Source organism: Mus musculus, chromosome 7 (genome assembly GCF_000001635.26).
Source record: "Mus musculus strain C57BL/6J chromosome 7, GRCm38.p6 C57BL/6J".
Lineage (NCBI taxonomy): Eukaryota > Metazoa > Chordata > Mammalia > Rodentia > Muridae > Mus > Mus musculus.
Window position 1 is genome coordinate 129,774,324 of NC_000073.6, and position 15,849 is coordinate 129,790,172.

General features: G+C 46.5%; 1 long non-coding RNA gene across 2 annotated transcripts in view; it reads left to right on the forward strand.

Moving 5' to 3' along the window:
- Positions 1-15,849, forward strand: part of Gm33323 — a 28,401-nt gene that overhangs the window by 9,697 nt on the left and 2,855 nt on the right. Inside the window, exons 1-2 of one of the 2 annotated variants that reach the window (XR_378522.3) lie at positions 10,983-11,269; positions 15,115-15,141. This is a non-coding gene — a long non-coding RNA (predicted gene, 33323). Of the gene's footprint in view, positions 1-10,982; positions 11,270-15,114; positions 15,142-15,849 lie in introns of those variants that run through there. The other variant, XR_378523.4, reaches the window with a different exon arrangement.

A 15,849-nucleotide genomic window follows, 5' to 3' on the forward strand; every position in this document is an offset into this window, starting at 1 on the left:
GGGAAACTTTGCTAAATATCCCCATCTCGCTGTAGCAGAGATCAAAGCTCCAGCCTGGCCTCCCTCAGACTGCAGAGATAATGAAGTAAAAAGGCAGCAGAGGCAGCAAACAAGCTCTGTTCCGTGGGGCTCTGCGGGCTCGCAGGTGCCTCTCGCAGTCTACCCAAGGACGCCAGCAGCTCCGTGATTCAGGGGTGAGCTGGCAGGCCTCAGCAGCCCAGGACTAATTCCCTCCTTTGGAGACACCAGAACCTCGGCTCCCCAACCTGTCACGAAGCCCAGCTCATAGTGGGGCAGCCCATCTGGTCAAGCTGTTGTGTTTCCAGAGAGCCCGAGGGTAAACAAACCCTGGGAGTCCAGATGGGAGGCCGGCCAGGCTGGCTCCTCTCCTTGATCTCCTCCTTGGGGTGGGGCGAGGGTCCGTGTAGAAACCCCAGGAGGCACCTTAGCGATTTTCCAGGCCAGTGGCTTCATTTGTCAGATGAGAAAAGGGCCCTTCCCCTCCTGCAGGTTAGGATGACTGGCCAAAAGTAACATGGTTAATCAAGGAGCTGTGGCCGGAGACATAGCTGAGCTTGAGTGTAGACTGTAGCCTGAGAAAAATCATGGTCAACTTCCTCCTTGGATAGTTAGAGTGGCACAGGGACCTTCCACTGCTAGGTCCACTACAGGGGCCTGGAGGGTGCTGTGGTCACCTCCCAAATGCTGTTTTTACAGACGTCTGCCACCCCACCTAGTTCAAACCGCTGGGGATTGAACCCAAAGCCTCATGCATGTTGAACAAACACTTGATCAACTGGGCTGCACCCCTAGTCCTTCGAGTTTGAGACACCAAATAAGGTATTTGGCCTTTCTGAGCATCAGTCTTCTCATCTGTAAAATGGGAACTGTTCTGCCCATCCAATAGCTTTACCGGGAGGCAGTGAGATGTCGGAGTGCTCCTGGCAGTGTGTGGCTCTTAGCACATGGCAGCTGTCACCACCAACAGCAGTTAATCCAAAGTCCCTTCCCCCATCGAGGCAACTGCCTTCAGTCGACGGCGGATAATAAGTTGGTGCATGGAGAAGATGCTGGGGACTTATGCTTCAGGGCGGCAGGAACGGCACAGCCGGCTGGTGGATGGCACACGCTGAAGTGTGCCATATGTTTAAAATTATGAGCCCAGATGTTAGGTCTTGGCACCTAAGGCTCACACCATTAGACTTGATCCTTTATGTGTCTCTAACGGTCTTTGAGGTGCCAGGAAGCTTGTATTAAAATGCAAATTAGCTTCCCAAGAAGGGAAACATAGTAAGTTAGCCTTTTTGCCAATTTTTAATGGGGGCTGGTTTGGGATGAGGAAGGTAAGGGGGAATTGAAAGGGTTAATCTTTCTATGGAACAGGTGCTACGTGAAATGGGTACAGACTGACAGGACGTGTGTGTGACAAGGTGACTGGACTTCTGGAAGAGTCAAGGGACAGGAAGACTGGTTTTTCTTACAGCATTAGCCGCCTGCCCCAGGCAATAAGCACAGGCATATAGATGGTACCCAGTCCCTGCTGTGGGAGGCCACAGGATTATGGAAGCTGGTCCAGACAATAAAGCTTAGTCCAATCTACACAAACACACACACACACACACACACACACACACACACATACACACAGACCTGCAAGCATGAGAGAGGGGGGGAGGAAGGGAAGAAGGGAGGGAGGGAGGTAGAGAGAGAGAGAGAGAAAGAGAGAGAGAGAGAGAGAGAGAGAGAGAGAGAGAGAGAGGGAGAGAGAGAGAGAGAGAGAGAGAGAGAGAGAGAGAGAGAGAGAGAGAGAGTCTGCTTCATCTGTTTGATATTCCCTTTGGTCTGCCCTTTGCCTGTGTGGACTGAACCCCCTGATTCTCAGTGTCTGAGAAGATTTATTTAGGTTTATGAGTATTTTGCCTGTATGTAAGTCCATGTACCACATGTATGCCTGGTGTCCACAGAGGCCAGAAGAAGGCATTGGACCCTCTTGGAATGGAGTTAGAGTCACTTGTGAGCCTCCTCACTGTCTTAGTTCATTGGGGCTGTTGTAACAATATAGCGCTAGCAGGGTGACTTATGAGCAACAGAATCCTCTTTCTCACAGCTCCAGAGGTGGGGAAGTTCAAGATGAAGGCTTCGGTGGAGATGCAGTGAGGACCCTGTTCCTCATAGCACTTGCTTCACCATGTGCATGCTGGGAATTGAACCTGTGTTCTCTGGAAGAGAGGCAAGAGGTCTTAATCTCACTCTCTCTCTCTCTCTCTCTCTCTCTCTCTCTCTCTCTCTCTCTCTCTAGATAGGGTCCTTTCTAGCCCAGGATGGCTCAACCTTGGCTCATGTAGCCAAGAATATTTTCAAAGTCCCAGTCCTCCTACCTCAGCGGCCTGGGTGTTGGAATTACAGGCGTACACGACATGTCTGGCTTCATTTTTCTCTAAGGTTGTTATCTGAAGTTCTTCATTAGACTCTATAACATAGTGTCTCTGGGGTATAGAACTCACCTTCTGTGTACAGAAGCATTTCATACAACAGAAACAGGTATGAGATATTTGCCCTACAGGCTAGGGCTGTTTTGAAGATTGCCAAAAATTAATGAATATATATGCGCCATGAGATGAGAGTCGTGCGACCCCACTATGTGTGCCAGCAATGCCTCTGCTGAATGCCCAGGTAGGACCCAGGGTTATCTGATATCTGCTCCCGCTTTACCCCGTAGCCTTAGTCTACTTCATAGCCTGCAGCGGGTGTTAAAGATCAACAGAGCCATGTCTTATAGAGTCTGTGCTCCTAAGGGGCTCTCCTTTCATTTTACCTGTGAACTCATATATTATGCACAGTAACTCAGAACCTTTATCATCCCCACTTCACAGATTAGAAACTGAGGTTTAAAGGGTCTGGGCTGCAGTCGTACAGTAAGTATTAGACCCTAACGCCTGTGGCTCCTCAGGCTGAGTATTAGGAACTTAATCACTCTATTCTCCATCCTTAAGAGGAAGGCATTTTCAAAGCGCTTTGCCTTGAAAATGTTAAGGAGAGGACCTGAAGCGGGCAAAGGAGCCATGTTGGAGTACCTGGTGGAGTGAGAAGCAGACATAGAGGGAGACTCACATGCATGAAATTGGTAAACAATGGATAAGAGATAGCCTATTAAACTATTAATCAAAGAGAAAAGGCACTACTAAAGAAAAGGCCTGTGACTAAATAGCCATACAAGTGACAAAGATGTCCAGGGAACTAACGGGACAGAGAATCAGGACCATAGTGTTCCAGCCAAACTCGAAGCCATTCAACTTCTCATTGTAAAGTGTGGCCAAGGCTGGGATGTCATTCCATGGGTAGAGTGATTGCCGAGCACATACAATGGCCCAGTTTGATCCCCAGTATCCCATATGTCAGGCATATGGGGGTAATCACAACACTTGGTGTGGGGGTGGGGGAAGGTGAAGCAAAAGTGAGCTACATCAAAGCCAGCCTGGAATACATGGGATTCTGCATCAATTAAAAAAAAAAGTGTATCCGAGTATTTCCTATGAAGCTACTATGAAAACGTAGCAAATAGATTTCTTTTCAGACCTGCTCCCTTCCAAGTTACTCAGTTGTGATAAGCATTTTCCAAGAGACTACTGTGCTGGGAGCCTGTAACTCCTGGAGGTCTCTGCAGATACAGGAAGATAGCTGAAGTATTTTCATAAGAATTTCTGAGTCAGCTATGGAGTTCAGATTGTGGAGTTCAGGTTCATTAGCTGTCTAACCTCAGGCAATATGCTGGTCCATCCCTGTCCAGAGAACCAGGATACATTTATGGTACCGAGACCTAATGAGAAGCCAGGTCCATGGCTCAGCACTCCTGATAAGTGGCTTGCTCCATTAAGTCTGGCTTTCTGGGCTCCTCAAAAGGTGTCATACTTGGGTACACAAGGGAGCCTTGGCAAGGGTGAATTTGGTCCCCCTTCAGCACAGATGTAATCCCATAAGCTTTGAGGACAGTATTCAGGTGGAACAGAACATGAGATGACATCAGCCAGGCTCGGTCCTAACCACTCTTTGGTCCTCTTAGAGCTAAGACAAGAGCTCAGAGTGGAGGGTTGGGAACATGGCTCAGCTGGTAGAGTATGTACAGAGTCCTGGCTTCACTCCCCAGTACCACATAAGCCAGGCATGTTTGCTCCTGGCTGCAATTTCAGCATCTTGGGGTTGAAAGCTGGTGGATGAGAAGGTCAAGGTCATCCTGGGCTGTATAATGAGCCCAAGGTCAGCCTGAGATTCAGGAGAGACCCTGTCCTAAGCATGGAACAGGGTGGAGTGGCTTCCATCCCATTTGTAACTGTTAAACCTGCACCTCTTCCCAGGCTCCTGTAAAAATGATCCATCTTTCCACTAGGTCTTCCTGAGGAAGAGCCATGCAGAATCTTGGCACCTTCACCCTGCCCAGAATTGTGTGGTGTCGTCTAGCAAAGTCAGAAAGGATGTTCAAGACAGGCTTTTGTTCTGCTGGGAAAAGAAAAATCTCTCTTCCTTTCTGCACGTGGCTACAGCGAGTTGCAGTTCACAATGCTGCCAATTTTAACACGTGCCTGGGCACACCCACAGGCACACACACACACACACACACACACACACACACACACACTCACACATACGGGTCGATCCTCAGCCTGGCTGTCTCTAAAACAATCCATGTTCAGCACTCATTGTTAATTATGAGCGGGTGCACCGATCACCAAATGGCACTGATGCTGAGCCCTCGGTGGCTGTCCCTGTCAGTCTGCATCACCATGACGCAGGTTGATGAAATCATCTGGGCAAGGTTAAGGCAAGGCCTCCACTGTACAACATTCTGCGTAAAACAAACAACTGCTTGCTTTTGAGACCTGGCAAGGAAATGAAAAAGAAACCCAAGATGCTCTCGGCTTCTGTCCTGGTTTCTAGGCAACTGGATGCTGGGTGCAGGAAGGGAGAGGGGCTTTCTTCTGGTGCCAGACAGTATTGATAGACAGTGGACTGCTGCTCAGTGCCAAGGACCTGGGGAGGGACAGAGGAAGCCGGAGCAAGCCTCATTGCCCTAATCAACCGTAGCTTGGCCTGCTGGCAGGGAGAGGTTGGAAAATGAGTGGATCAGTAGGGGGCTGGGCAGAGGGGAGATGCTTTTCTATCCTTTATAAAGACAAGAGGCTGTATTACAAGGATTGTTATCCTGGCAGCCAGAGATGAGTATGTCATTCAGAGGAGATGAAGGAACCTGACAAATGCCTTCGGAAGGCTCTTCAGGGATGGCTTGGCTGAGTCCTGGTTGTGGCAAAAGTGCACAGGAACGGTCAGTGGGATGGGGCATTATTTCATTCAATACTATCTAACAGGATCATCCCAGAGTCCACTGTGTGCCAAGCACTTTGTAAGCCCTGAGGATCTAAGAAGGAAGGAGAGGCCAAGCATCCACCATCAGCTCCCCTCTGTTGCTACTTTGGCCAGTGTTGAGAGGTCCAGGAGATCTTATAGTATAATGAGTGACCTAGGACTCCTCAGACAGATTAGGGTTCAAACCTGAACCCTGCCACTTACAGAGAGCGAGTAGTACTTAAACTCTCCAAATGCCCCTTCTTATCCATCCTAGAACTGTCTGGAACCAACACCAAGAGCAGGCGCATCATTTCCAGCAAACTACTAGTTTTCTGTCTTTTGTCCTGGGTTTCTCTGGCGACAGAGAAGAGTCTGTCCCAAAACGGTGAGAAACCTCAAATGGGTTTGATATGCAAGGAGATTCCCCGGTTTTTGTCTTACTGAATTCCTTAGGGCACTGCAGGGCAGTAATGGGTGTGTATTACAATGCCTATACATTACAAAAGCACAGGTCATACACCCTGAGCAGTCAATGTAGACTGCGGGGCCTAACCTAGTATCCTGGGAACTAGCAGTTCTTCTGTGAAGAAAAAACAAAACAAAACAAAACAAAAAAAAACAAAAAACAAATGTAAGTGAAGGAAGGAAGGTTACAGGTCAGAAGCAACGGGATGCACATGCCTAGATCCCCTGTGGATCTAGAGTTGAAGAGACAATTATCTTGTCCCTGCCCAGCGTTTCTGTGGCCTTCTCTCAGCCAGGGAGACTTCTTGAGTGGCTCTTGGGGTACCTTGTGGGTATGGTTAGCCTTCTGCCTTCCAGCTTGCATTTCTTTGGTCCATGACTGTCCTGACTCATCATAGTCAGCTTGGGCATCCCATGTTCAGCAAAAGCCACTGTTCTCCCAGTGCCTATTTCTCCTGCATCCACAAAAATGCATCATAAAACAAACAAGCAGAGAAAAAAAAAACATAAGCAAACACAGAGAGGAATCAGTGTCCTAGTGTCATCCCTGGCTACTGACCAGCTGTGTGGGCAAGTGCCTTTAGTTCTTTGAGTCTTAGCTTCCAGATTCCAGACAGAGAGCTACTTAAATCTCACTGTAGAGACAATGTAAGAGTTAATGGCTACATGAAGATCAAGGGAGACCTGGGAAGAGCTGAGATTTCAATGTTCACAGTGCAACATTGGCCACTATTCTGAGTGCTGCATAGGGTTTGTCTTCCTTGCCTGTTTTTCACATTGTTGTGGAGTGACCTTTTACAGATGAGAACACTAAGACCCAGAGACGTTGTGAAACCCACTGAGACATACAGATAGGCCACCTCTGTTTGTCACACCCATGCCACAGGGCTTCCCAGCTCAGTACACTTTCTTCTTAGCTATTTCTCATGCAGTAACATTTGGGACCAAACTATTTCCAAAGAGTCAATTAATGCAAGATTCAGCCTTGGGCATTCATTCTGGATTGGGGCTGCCTCCGGGTTAACAGTGGTTCCCTACATCCAACACTCAGTGAGACTAGAAGGCCAGGCAAGCTCTCTCTGGGAAAGAGGACCTGTGACTCTGGGATGGCTCGCAGCAGGCCCAGCATTTACTTCACTGGCACTCAGTTGAGATTCACTCAGTGAAATGAAAGTGTTGAAACCCATAGCACACAGAAAAACACCCAGGAAATCACCATAGTCTTATGTGGCATGTTCCTGGTGCCTGTGTGCATAGCCTCGTGGTTAGGATGCAGCTCGGCTCTAACTCAGAATCTCCTGTGTCCCAGGCCACACCCTTCCCATGGTATTTATTTTTATTTTTATTTTTATTTTTTTTTTTGCTTGAGTGAAAGAAATCACCTATCTCCTATAAACTTGCCTGGGATTCAAGGATTCCCCACCTTAGCCCTTCTGTGACAGGAGAGGTTTGAAGTGGCTACAAGGTGACACTTTCTGCATTGGTTGTCAGGAAGAGCCCTGTGTGTTTAGAGGGTCTGTCAGAAGCATATTCTAGAGTAGAGGGGACTCTAGGTCCCTGACAGATCTGTTTTATAGTTTAAAATTCTGCATAAAGCTTTTTGACAAAATCACATTATGTAATTGAATGATTAAATATACGAATCAATTAAATAGAGCCACTGAATCATGCGATCTTTCTGGCTAGGATGTGGTGTACAAACCCTGCTCATGTGATCCTCAGTGCACACTGGGCTGCACATTACTGTGTAGAACTAGGTGCCAGCTCTGGTTTGCTGGTGTTTTCCAGAGCTACCAAAGGACAGGAACATAAACAAGGCCAAAGATGAGGAAAGACAGCCAAGGTTAGCATGCAGCCAAGTGAAAAAATGAAAAAAGACAAAGCCTGGTGGCCGAGGCCAGGGTCTATGAAGGGGCTCAGTCTGGCCCAGCCACTGTTCCTCAGGGAATACCAGAGCCCTGCCCAACCTGGCTCTGAGTCCTAGGAGTCCTTGGCTCCCATGGATAGCAGGTCTAATGCCATGAGCAGGCAGGTGACAGCCAGCCGGAGCTCAATGATGAAATCTGGCTGTAGAAAAACCTCTGCTAATGAAAAGAAACATTCTACACCTGTACACATAGCACTGACACACACACACAAACACACACACACACACACACACACACACACACACACACACACACACACACTCACACACACACACACACTCTCAGGAGTATGCACACACACAGATCTATTTGAGAAAAAGCATGGTTTATTCTTTCTCTAAAGTGAGCTCAAACTAGTACAAACCATAATTTTCCTGTTCCCACTCACCTTTCTTAATCATACTGCCTGATTTCCTCTTAGGGATTGAGACCCCTATTGTCATAGAAACAAACATCTGGGATCATTGGGCAGTATAGGGAGGCAATGAAGGTGAGCTTCCAGAGTCATAGGGTACTTGGTGGCACATGCTGGTCCCGAGTTTCAGCTTGCAGATAGAAGCCACGCCCTTCTTCGTGATGGCCTGAGTGCTCCATCCCTCCATTCAGTGTTTGCTTTCATGGTATTTATTCTTTCTTTAAACATCATTGCTCCTTGCGCTTCCCAAGGAAGGGAGGGATTTGGCAAGAGCAAGAACCTCATCTGTCTTATCCCTCAGCCCAGGACAGTACCTGGTATGTTGCACCCAGTAGACAAATGCCAACCAAATAAATGAAGGTGTGAACAAATGCCGGCATAGACGTCCTTCACATTCACCCACTAATGCATACCGCATACCTGGGGCAAGGGAGAAATGCATGCATGCTCTTGGAATTCCCCTCTACTACTTACTTTGGAAACTCTATAAAAATCCTGAATATGAACACCTGCACAAACAGGCAACGCACACTCGGGACTGTGTTGGAGAACGAGTGTAGGTCATGTATGTGTTGATTGTTCCTATGTGTTCTGGTCACTGTTGACTCCAAGATTCCTTTTACTGTGTCCACTTCAGGGTGGTGAAATCTGAGGCACAGAAGGTGCATAGAGTGGAAAGGTAGCTTTACACACCTGTCTTCTGATGTCTGATGCTCAGAGCACCCAGTCCCTTCAGGTTCATGCTTCCTCCACCCTCCTTTCCAGACAGCTTTCCCTTCTCTTTTACCCCCTTTAGGTTTTGTTTGTTTGTTTGTTTGTTTGTTTTCATGTTGAACATGAAGGTCTACCATGATCCAGGGTCTTCTACCTGCTTCTCATTTCTATAGGAGAGGGCTATGCCTATGGCCCACTGATGTGGAGTTGGGGACAGGTGGCCTGGGCTTTGCTAGGCATTGTGTGGATCATCCAGATACCTGTTACCTGTGGCAATCTCCATCCCAAATGTGAGTGTGTGTGTGTGTGTGTGTGTGTGTGTGTGTGTGTGTGTGTGTCCTCACTCTGATCCCTCCATCCCATTAGCCTGTATTTCATTCTGTTTTAGAAAGTGCTGGCCACAGTGGCTTGTTGATTTCACTAATCAACAGGCATTTTGGAATCCCTGGAACAGGCTGTGAATTTCTTGAGGTCCCTTTGATTTATCAAAGGATGGTCTGCAGCCCCCAGAATCAACCTTTTAAATGAGGCCAAGTGTCATTAGGGCGGTTGATAAAGGTTCACACATCTTCCCCATCCCTGGGAAACTGTAAACAATTTCAGGACCAGAAAGCCTGCTTTAGCAGAGCCACGTAGCTAGAGATTCCAAGCACAAGGAGAGATGACTTCTGACTGCCTTTTGGTTGGATAAAGAAAGGTGCCTTTATAGGCTGTCTCACCAACAGACTTACATAAAAAGCCAGGCACTGCTCTGTGCATCCCTGTAGCCCCGGTATTTTGGGGGAGGAGCCTCACTGGGGCTTATTGACTACCAGACTAGCTCAAGATTCAATGAGAAAACCTGTCTCAGTGGAACAGAGCAGGGCATGATAGAGAAGGACACCCAATGTCTTACTACCCTCACACTTTTGAGCATACACCACAAGCACACACACACACACACACACACACACACACACGGGCCATGCAGAGTGGCTCCTGGGTGTGATCTCAGCATTTGGGAGGCTGAAGCAGAAAGACAACACAGATGGACAGCCTGGGCTATATATACAAACCCTGCCTCGAGAAACAAAAGTAGCAATCAGGTTTTTAACCCTGTGCTTCTGTTTGGTGCCTACAGCCTTCAAGATTAACTCTTGAAGTCTTCTGTCTGTCCAATTGTAACAGAGTCTAGATTTTTTCCCTCCCTATCTAACAAACTCATATCACATGTAAGCTAGAGTTCTAAGAACTCTATGAACATTCACTAGATCCTCTTTTTTTTTCTTTTTTCTTTTCCTTTTTCTTTTCTTTTTTCTTTTTCTTTCTTTCTTTTTTTTTTTTTTTTTTTTTTTTTTTTTTTTTTTTTGGTTTTTTGGTTTTTTTTCGAGACAGGGTTTCTCTAGCAGTCCTGGCTGTCTTGGAACTCACTCTGTAGACCAGGCTGGCCGTGAACTCAGAAATCCACCTGCCTCTGCCTCCCAAGTGCTGGGATTACAGGCATGCACCACCACTGCCTGGCGATCCTCATTAGAGAGAGAGAGAGAGAGAGAGAGAGAGAGAGAGAGAGAGAGAGAGAGAGGGAGAGGGAGAGGGAGAGGGAGAGGGAGAGGGAGAGGGAGAGGGAGAGAGAGAGAGAGAGAGAGAGAGAGAGAGAGAGAGAGAGAGAGAGAAGCAGCATTATAACTATATATCACAGCATTTGAGACATCCTGCCTACACCATGGCTAGCCTTATCATCCACCCTGCTAGGATCAAGGATGCTTTTCTTGCTCACTGATAGGACACTGGGATTCAGAGAGATGCTAGAATGGGCTCTGGATCTCTCAAGCAGGCTGCTGAGTTGCACTGTGAACCCTAGTGAGGAGCCCACAGAACCAGACAGAGTCTGAAATGGCATCTAATCCTGGAGTTGTCGCTCAGGGTACGCATGCTAGAAGCAGCCTTGGTTAGGATGTGTTAAGCCCTCACAGCTGTGCGGGGTGCAGGTGGGGTGACGCTCATATCTTCACACACACAGGTGTGAACTTCAAACCAGAATGCTGCTTGGAGGCTCCAACACAGGCAAGCCTGCCAGTAAACAGAAGAAACCCCCAGTGGCTGGCTAAACACCCCTGTAGCATCTATGTGGCCTCATTCTGTTAAAATGTAGTGACAAGGACATTCATCATTGCTTATATGAATGTTTCTCAGTGAGAGTAAGGAAGCTCTCTTATTCATGCAGGAACATTTTTCCTCCAGCTCTGGGCTCCGCTTTAATTTTCTACTAACAAGACTGCAGTCAGCTCCACCTGCAGATGAGGACCCTGTCTGGCTTCCCCTTGTCCTCTGGGGTGACAGTGTTCTTATGGCTGACTAATGCTTTTTCTCAGGTAGAGTGGCTGGCCAAAGGCTCCCGAGTTAAGCTTATCTTTCCAGTTGACACCAGGTAATTAATTATATGATGGAAATTCTTGTTTCTTATTTGCAAGTTCTCACGGTCATTTTTATAATAAATATGCATGTCTATATCTATTAATTAAAACTGAATGATACGATTTGTGACTTGAACGTTGCTGTTGGGCTGTTGGTTCCCAAAATATATGGGTGATCTTGAATTTATATTTAGACTTGTGGAAAGCTTGGGATGATAGTCAATTTTAGAAAGAACAGAGTAATACTGCAATCTGGATGGAACAGTTACTTTCCCATAGGGGGTCTAGAATGTGCACAATGTGATGTCTGAATTTCCTTTGTGTCAAAATGATTCATTGGAAAGTTATTAGTTATTTATTCCTACCTCACAAACTGTCCAAAATTCAGTTGCTTAAAACTAGAGCATCTTGCTTCTCGTGGCTGTGTGGGTCACTGGGTTATTGTCTAGTCTTCTCTAGGATTATTCTCATGTGTCTTCGAGCATCTTACCCTTCAGCTGGGTCTGGAGGGTCTAAGGTGACCCAGTGTGCTGTCTAGGGATATTGATTGTTGACTGTTTTTTTTTTTTTCTCCACATGCTCTTGTCACACACTCTCCAGGCTCGGCTCTCTTTCACAGGACAGGCAGCATTCCAAGGTGGCAAATATGGGCATTGTGAGGCCTTCTGAGCCCCAGACTCTGAAACTTCTTTACCTTGGGCCTCACTCAGATGCTGAAGGAAGACTCCAAGGCCGGGCTCGTAGGTATAGGGGAGGCAAGATAAATCCCTTCTCTGAGTATGAGGGGCTGAAAGTTATCTTCATTGGTGTCATGTGAAGACTATAACCCCTTGCCCAGAAGTCCTAGCCTATGACACACTGGCCTCATGGTCAGAGTCTTTTTTAAATACAGATAGAGCTGGGTACTGTGGCTGCTATTCCTCAGGTGCACACAGCTCCCCCGATGCACATCCAAAACTTCAAACTTCCAATAGGTACAGCAACCTTGATGACCCATTCTCATCAACTGGGGGCAGGGGCAATCAGAGGCCTATACAGTTGCTGGTTTATTTCATTCTGAAATCTAGCCAGATACATACAGCCAGTTGCCCTACTTTAGGAGTATGAAATAGTTCTCAACTCGGGCAACCCTTTCCATGGAGGTGCCATAGCCTGAAGCTTCCCTAGGCTCTGGGACTTTGGCTCTGCCCCTGAGTTATTCTTTCTTTCCTACAAAAAATGCAGTGCTTCTACAGCTGCCTGCTTCCTGCCCAGTGAAATTGAGGGTCCAAAGATTTGCTTTCATCTTGGACTGTCTTTGAGCCCCTTCCGGTCCTAATTGGGATGTCTTAAACAATATGATGATACTCAGGAGCCTTTCAGTCTGTGATCTTGCTGAAGTCTTCCTGAGGGTTCTAAAAGTCATAGGCTCTGCAGCCCTTGTCTCCCTCGGGGAGTTTTCTGCTAGCTGGTTTAGGGAGTGCATGTCCTTGGAGTGAGAGAGAGTTTCATTTCCAGCCACACATGTCCTGGGTCTTTTCTATTTCCTCCGAGCTTTGCTTCTTCCCTCCTTGTATCCCCTCTAGCTCCCTTTCTCTCTCCATAAATGTATCACATGCAGCCAGGAGCCAGCTGGCACCATCCGTGTTCTGTCCAGAGAATTCCTTGGCAAGATCTGTCTATTCAGAAAGTAGTATTCCATATTGCCAGCTAGCTATACAGATGATAGTGTGGCCTATTGTTTTGCTACTGCCTGGCTTGGACAGCTTCCAATGGCAGGTTTTGTTTTGTTTTTGTTTTTGTTTTCCAGTCCTCTCTCTACCTCTTACAAATGGTGACAGTCACATCTCTACGCTGCTCCTAATACAATGCCAGTGTCATCAGTGTCTGGCTCTTGTCTTCTCACGCTTCTCTTTTAGATGCTACTGGTCATGGTTAGTTTTATATGTCAACTTGACTATGATGCCCAGATTTTTGGGCAAATGTTATTCTGGGTGTTTATTTGGCCCAGTGGCTGGTGACACAGTTTGCATTCTCCAATGTGGGTGTTCTTCCTCCAATCAGCTTTGAGGCAACAACAACAACAACAACAACAACAACCAACTCACCTTTCCAGAGAGGCGTTTTCTTGCCTGATTGCACTAAACTGGGACATTTTCTTGTCTCAGACTTGACAGCTTTTTGACTGCATAGATATATGCAGTCACCTATCTATCTCTATCTATATACCATCTCTCTATAAAATATCGAATTAACATAAGTTACTGGCTCCATTTCTCTAGAAATAAGCCAACTTCTATATGGTATGTATTGGTGATATAAAAACATACCCGAAGCTTATTGGCTTGAAACATGAACAGATGGCCTTCTGGGAAGAACCAGGTTGTAATGTTCCAGCTTTGTGGCCCTGTGACAACTATTGAATCCTGATGCAGCATAAGAACAGCCACAGGGAATGTGCAAATGAACAGAAGTGGTGATGACAATGACAAGGACAGTGTCCCAGCAAAACTATCAACAAAACATGAGCCAGGCTAAACTCAGCCATGGACTCTTGACTGGACATCATGCATCACTGCTTCTTGTGGCTCTGTGGGTTGGCTGAGAGTTCTGTCAATCTCTTTGGGCTCACAGCTGCAGTATTGGCTTCGTTGGGATTGAGGCATCAAATATGACCTGGCTCACATGTCTGAGGCTTTGGTCCTCTTGTCAACTTGGTCTTTGCCTCCATGTTGATTCTCATTATTTGCTGATCTAGGTGGAGTTGCTTTATACAGTGGCTTCAATACTCCAATAGTTTAAAGCAGCTGGTGGGAGGTCCCCAAGGGCCTGGGCTTCAGAATTTACACTCATCTATTGCATTCTGCAGGCAAACTCCGAGGCCATGTCAGGCTTATAGGCCAATTCATAGACTCCACCTTTGAGCCTCCATGATTTTTCAGTCTCCCCCAGAAATGAGTGGGGTACCTTTGCTGTTCTAAATCTTTGTAGTAGTCCATAAGGTCCTGTGCAGTGTCAGTCATTGCTATGAGCATGAGCCAATGGTGGCCAGGTGGCCAGGTGATTCATGAATTCAGGCGCCCTCATCACTGGTCTTCTGGGCTTTGAATTCTTTGCATTTGGTCTGTTTGGGAAGGCAGCCCAAAGTAAGAAGTAATTCATCGCATGTTGGAAAGTAAAAGGTAAAAGGGCAATGGGAAGTTGGCCTTGAGTTCAGGAGGACAACAGCCCCTAGCATCTTTCTTTATCCCTTTACTTCCTGCATGCCACACTGAAGGCATTGCACTGTGATCCCAAACCCAAGGGAGCCATTAAAACTTCAACCAGATCAAACGCACTACCTGGAGGTATTTCGAACTCTCTTGACTTTCCCTTGGAAAATTCCTCCAGAGTGTTCATGTCTCTACAGTTGAAATCTGAACAATCTTTTGTATTCTTAGCATCACAAAAGCTTCCAGTTCTTTACTGACCTTTTCTATCAGCTACTTCCTAGGGGACACCTCTCTTGTTATTTTTTTAAATAAAATGCTTTAGGAAACATCTGCTCTCAGATGCATGTGTGACCACAGTATATATTTGATGCATCAGCCAAAAACATAAAACATTTACTCACATCATAGGAAATACATGTTTAATTTCAAAATAAAATCCCATATGAAATATAAATGAATTAAATATATACCTCCAGAGACCAAAAATGTGGTGAAAATATTCTTCTTCCTCTGCTTAGTATGCCCTTTTCTAACGTAGCCACATCGGGAGGGTCTTATTAAAATGCATGTAGTTCAATTCCCTGGAGAAAGGCAAATGTGATTATTTGCTTTTTAAGGCTTTCTATGACTTTTTATGACTCTTTGTTGAACGCTCTCTGTCATTACAGGGCCAGACCCAGAATTCATTTCCAAAGGTAAGCGACACCACAAGGACTGCAGTGTGGTATTATCTGCCATGTGGACCTAAGAACTCTTGTTCTCTGAGTCGGCTTTAAATCAAAAGCGTTAAGTAGGGTTTAAGCCCCGTGTCATGTTCAATTCCAAGCTTTAAAGCCATGAAGCATGGCTTTTATGATGGAAACAACAACTGGACCTCGTCTGTAACAGACCCAGCAAACTGACATTGGGGCTCTCCCAGTGACTCTGGGAATCTTACAGCAGACTAGCTATGACCTGGAAGGGGTCTGTTAGATCAGCAGCCAACAGATGGCTGGCTCCCGGGGGTTGCAGGCATTCTTTCAGTGCCCAGCTCCTGCTTCTCTGTGCCTCTCTCCAAGGGCTCCCTCCCTTGCTCATCTGCCTGACTTTCAGCAAAACCCCTTGTAACACATTTTGTCCCCCCCCCCCGAATTTACACAATCCTCATAAAGTGACCGCAGCGATGATTTACTCTGTACTTTCTATGAGTCACACACCAAACTGCCCACTTTAAGCAATGCTATACAGCATTTGATCCTCCAAAAATCCCTGTGCTTCTGCAGGGGAGTTCAGCAATCTTCCCAAAGGTGAACAGATGTCAGAGAGCAAAGCTTGGAACCCAGCATAAATACGACTTAGGGCCTTTCTTAGCTGTTGTCTATTGCACCAGACCAACAATTATTTATTCTCCTTGAACCTCTCTC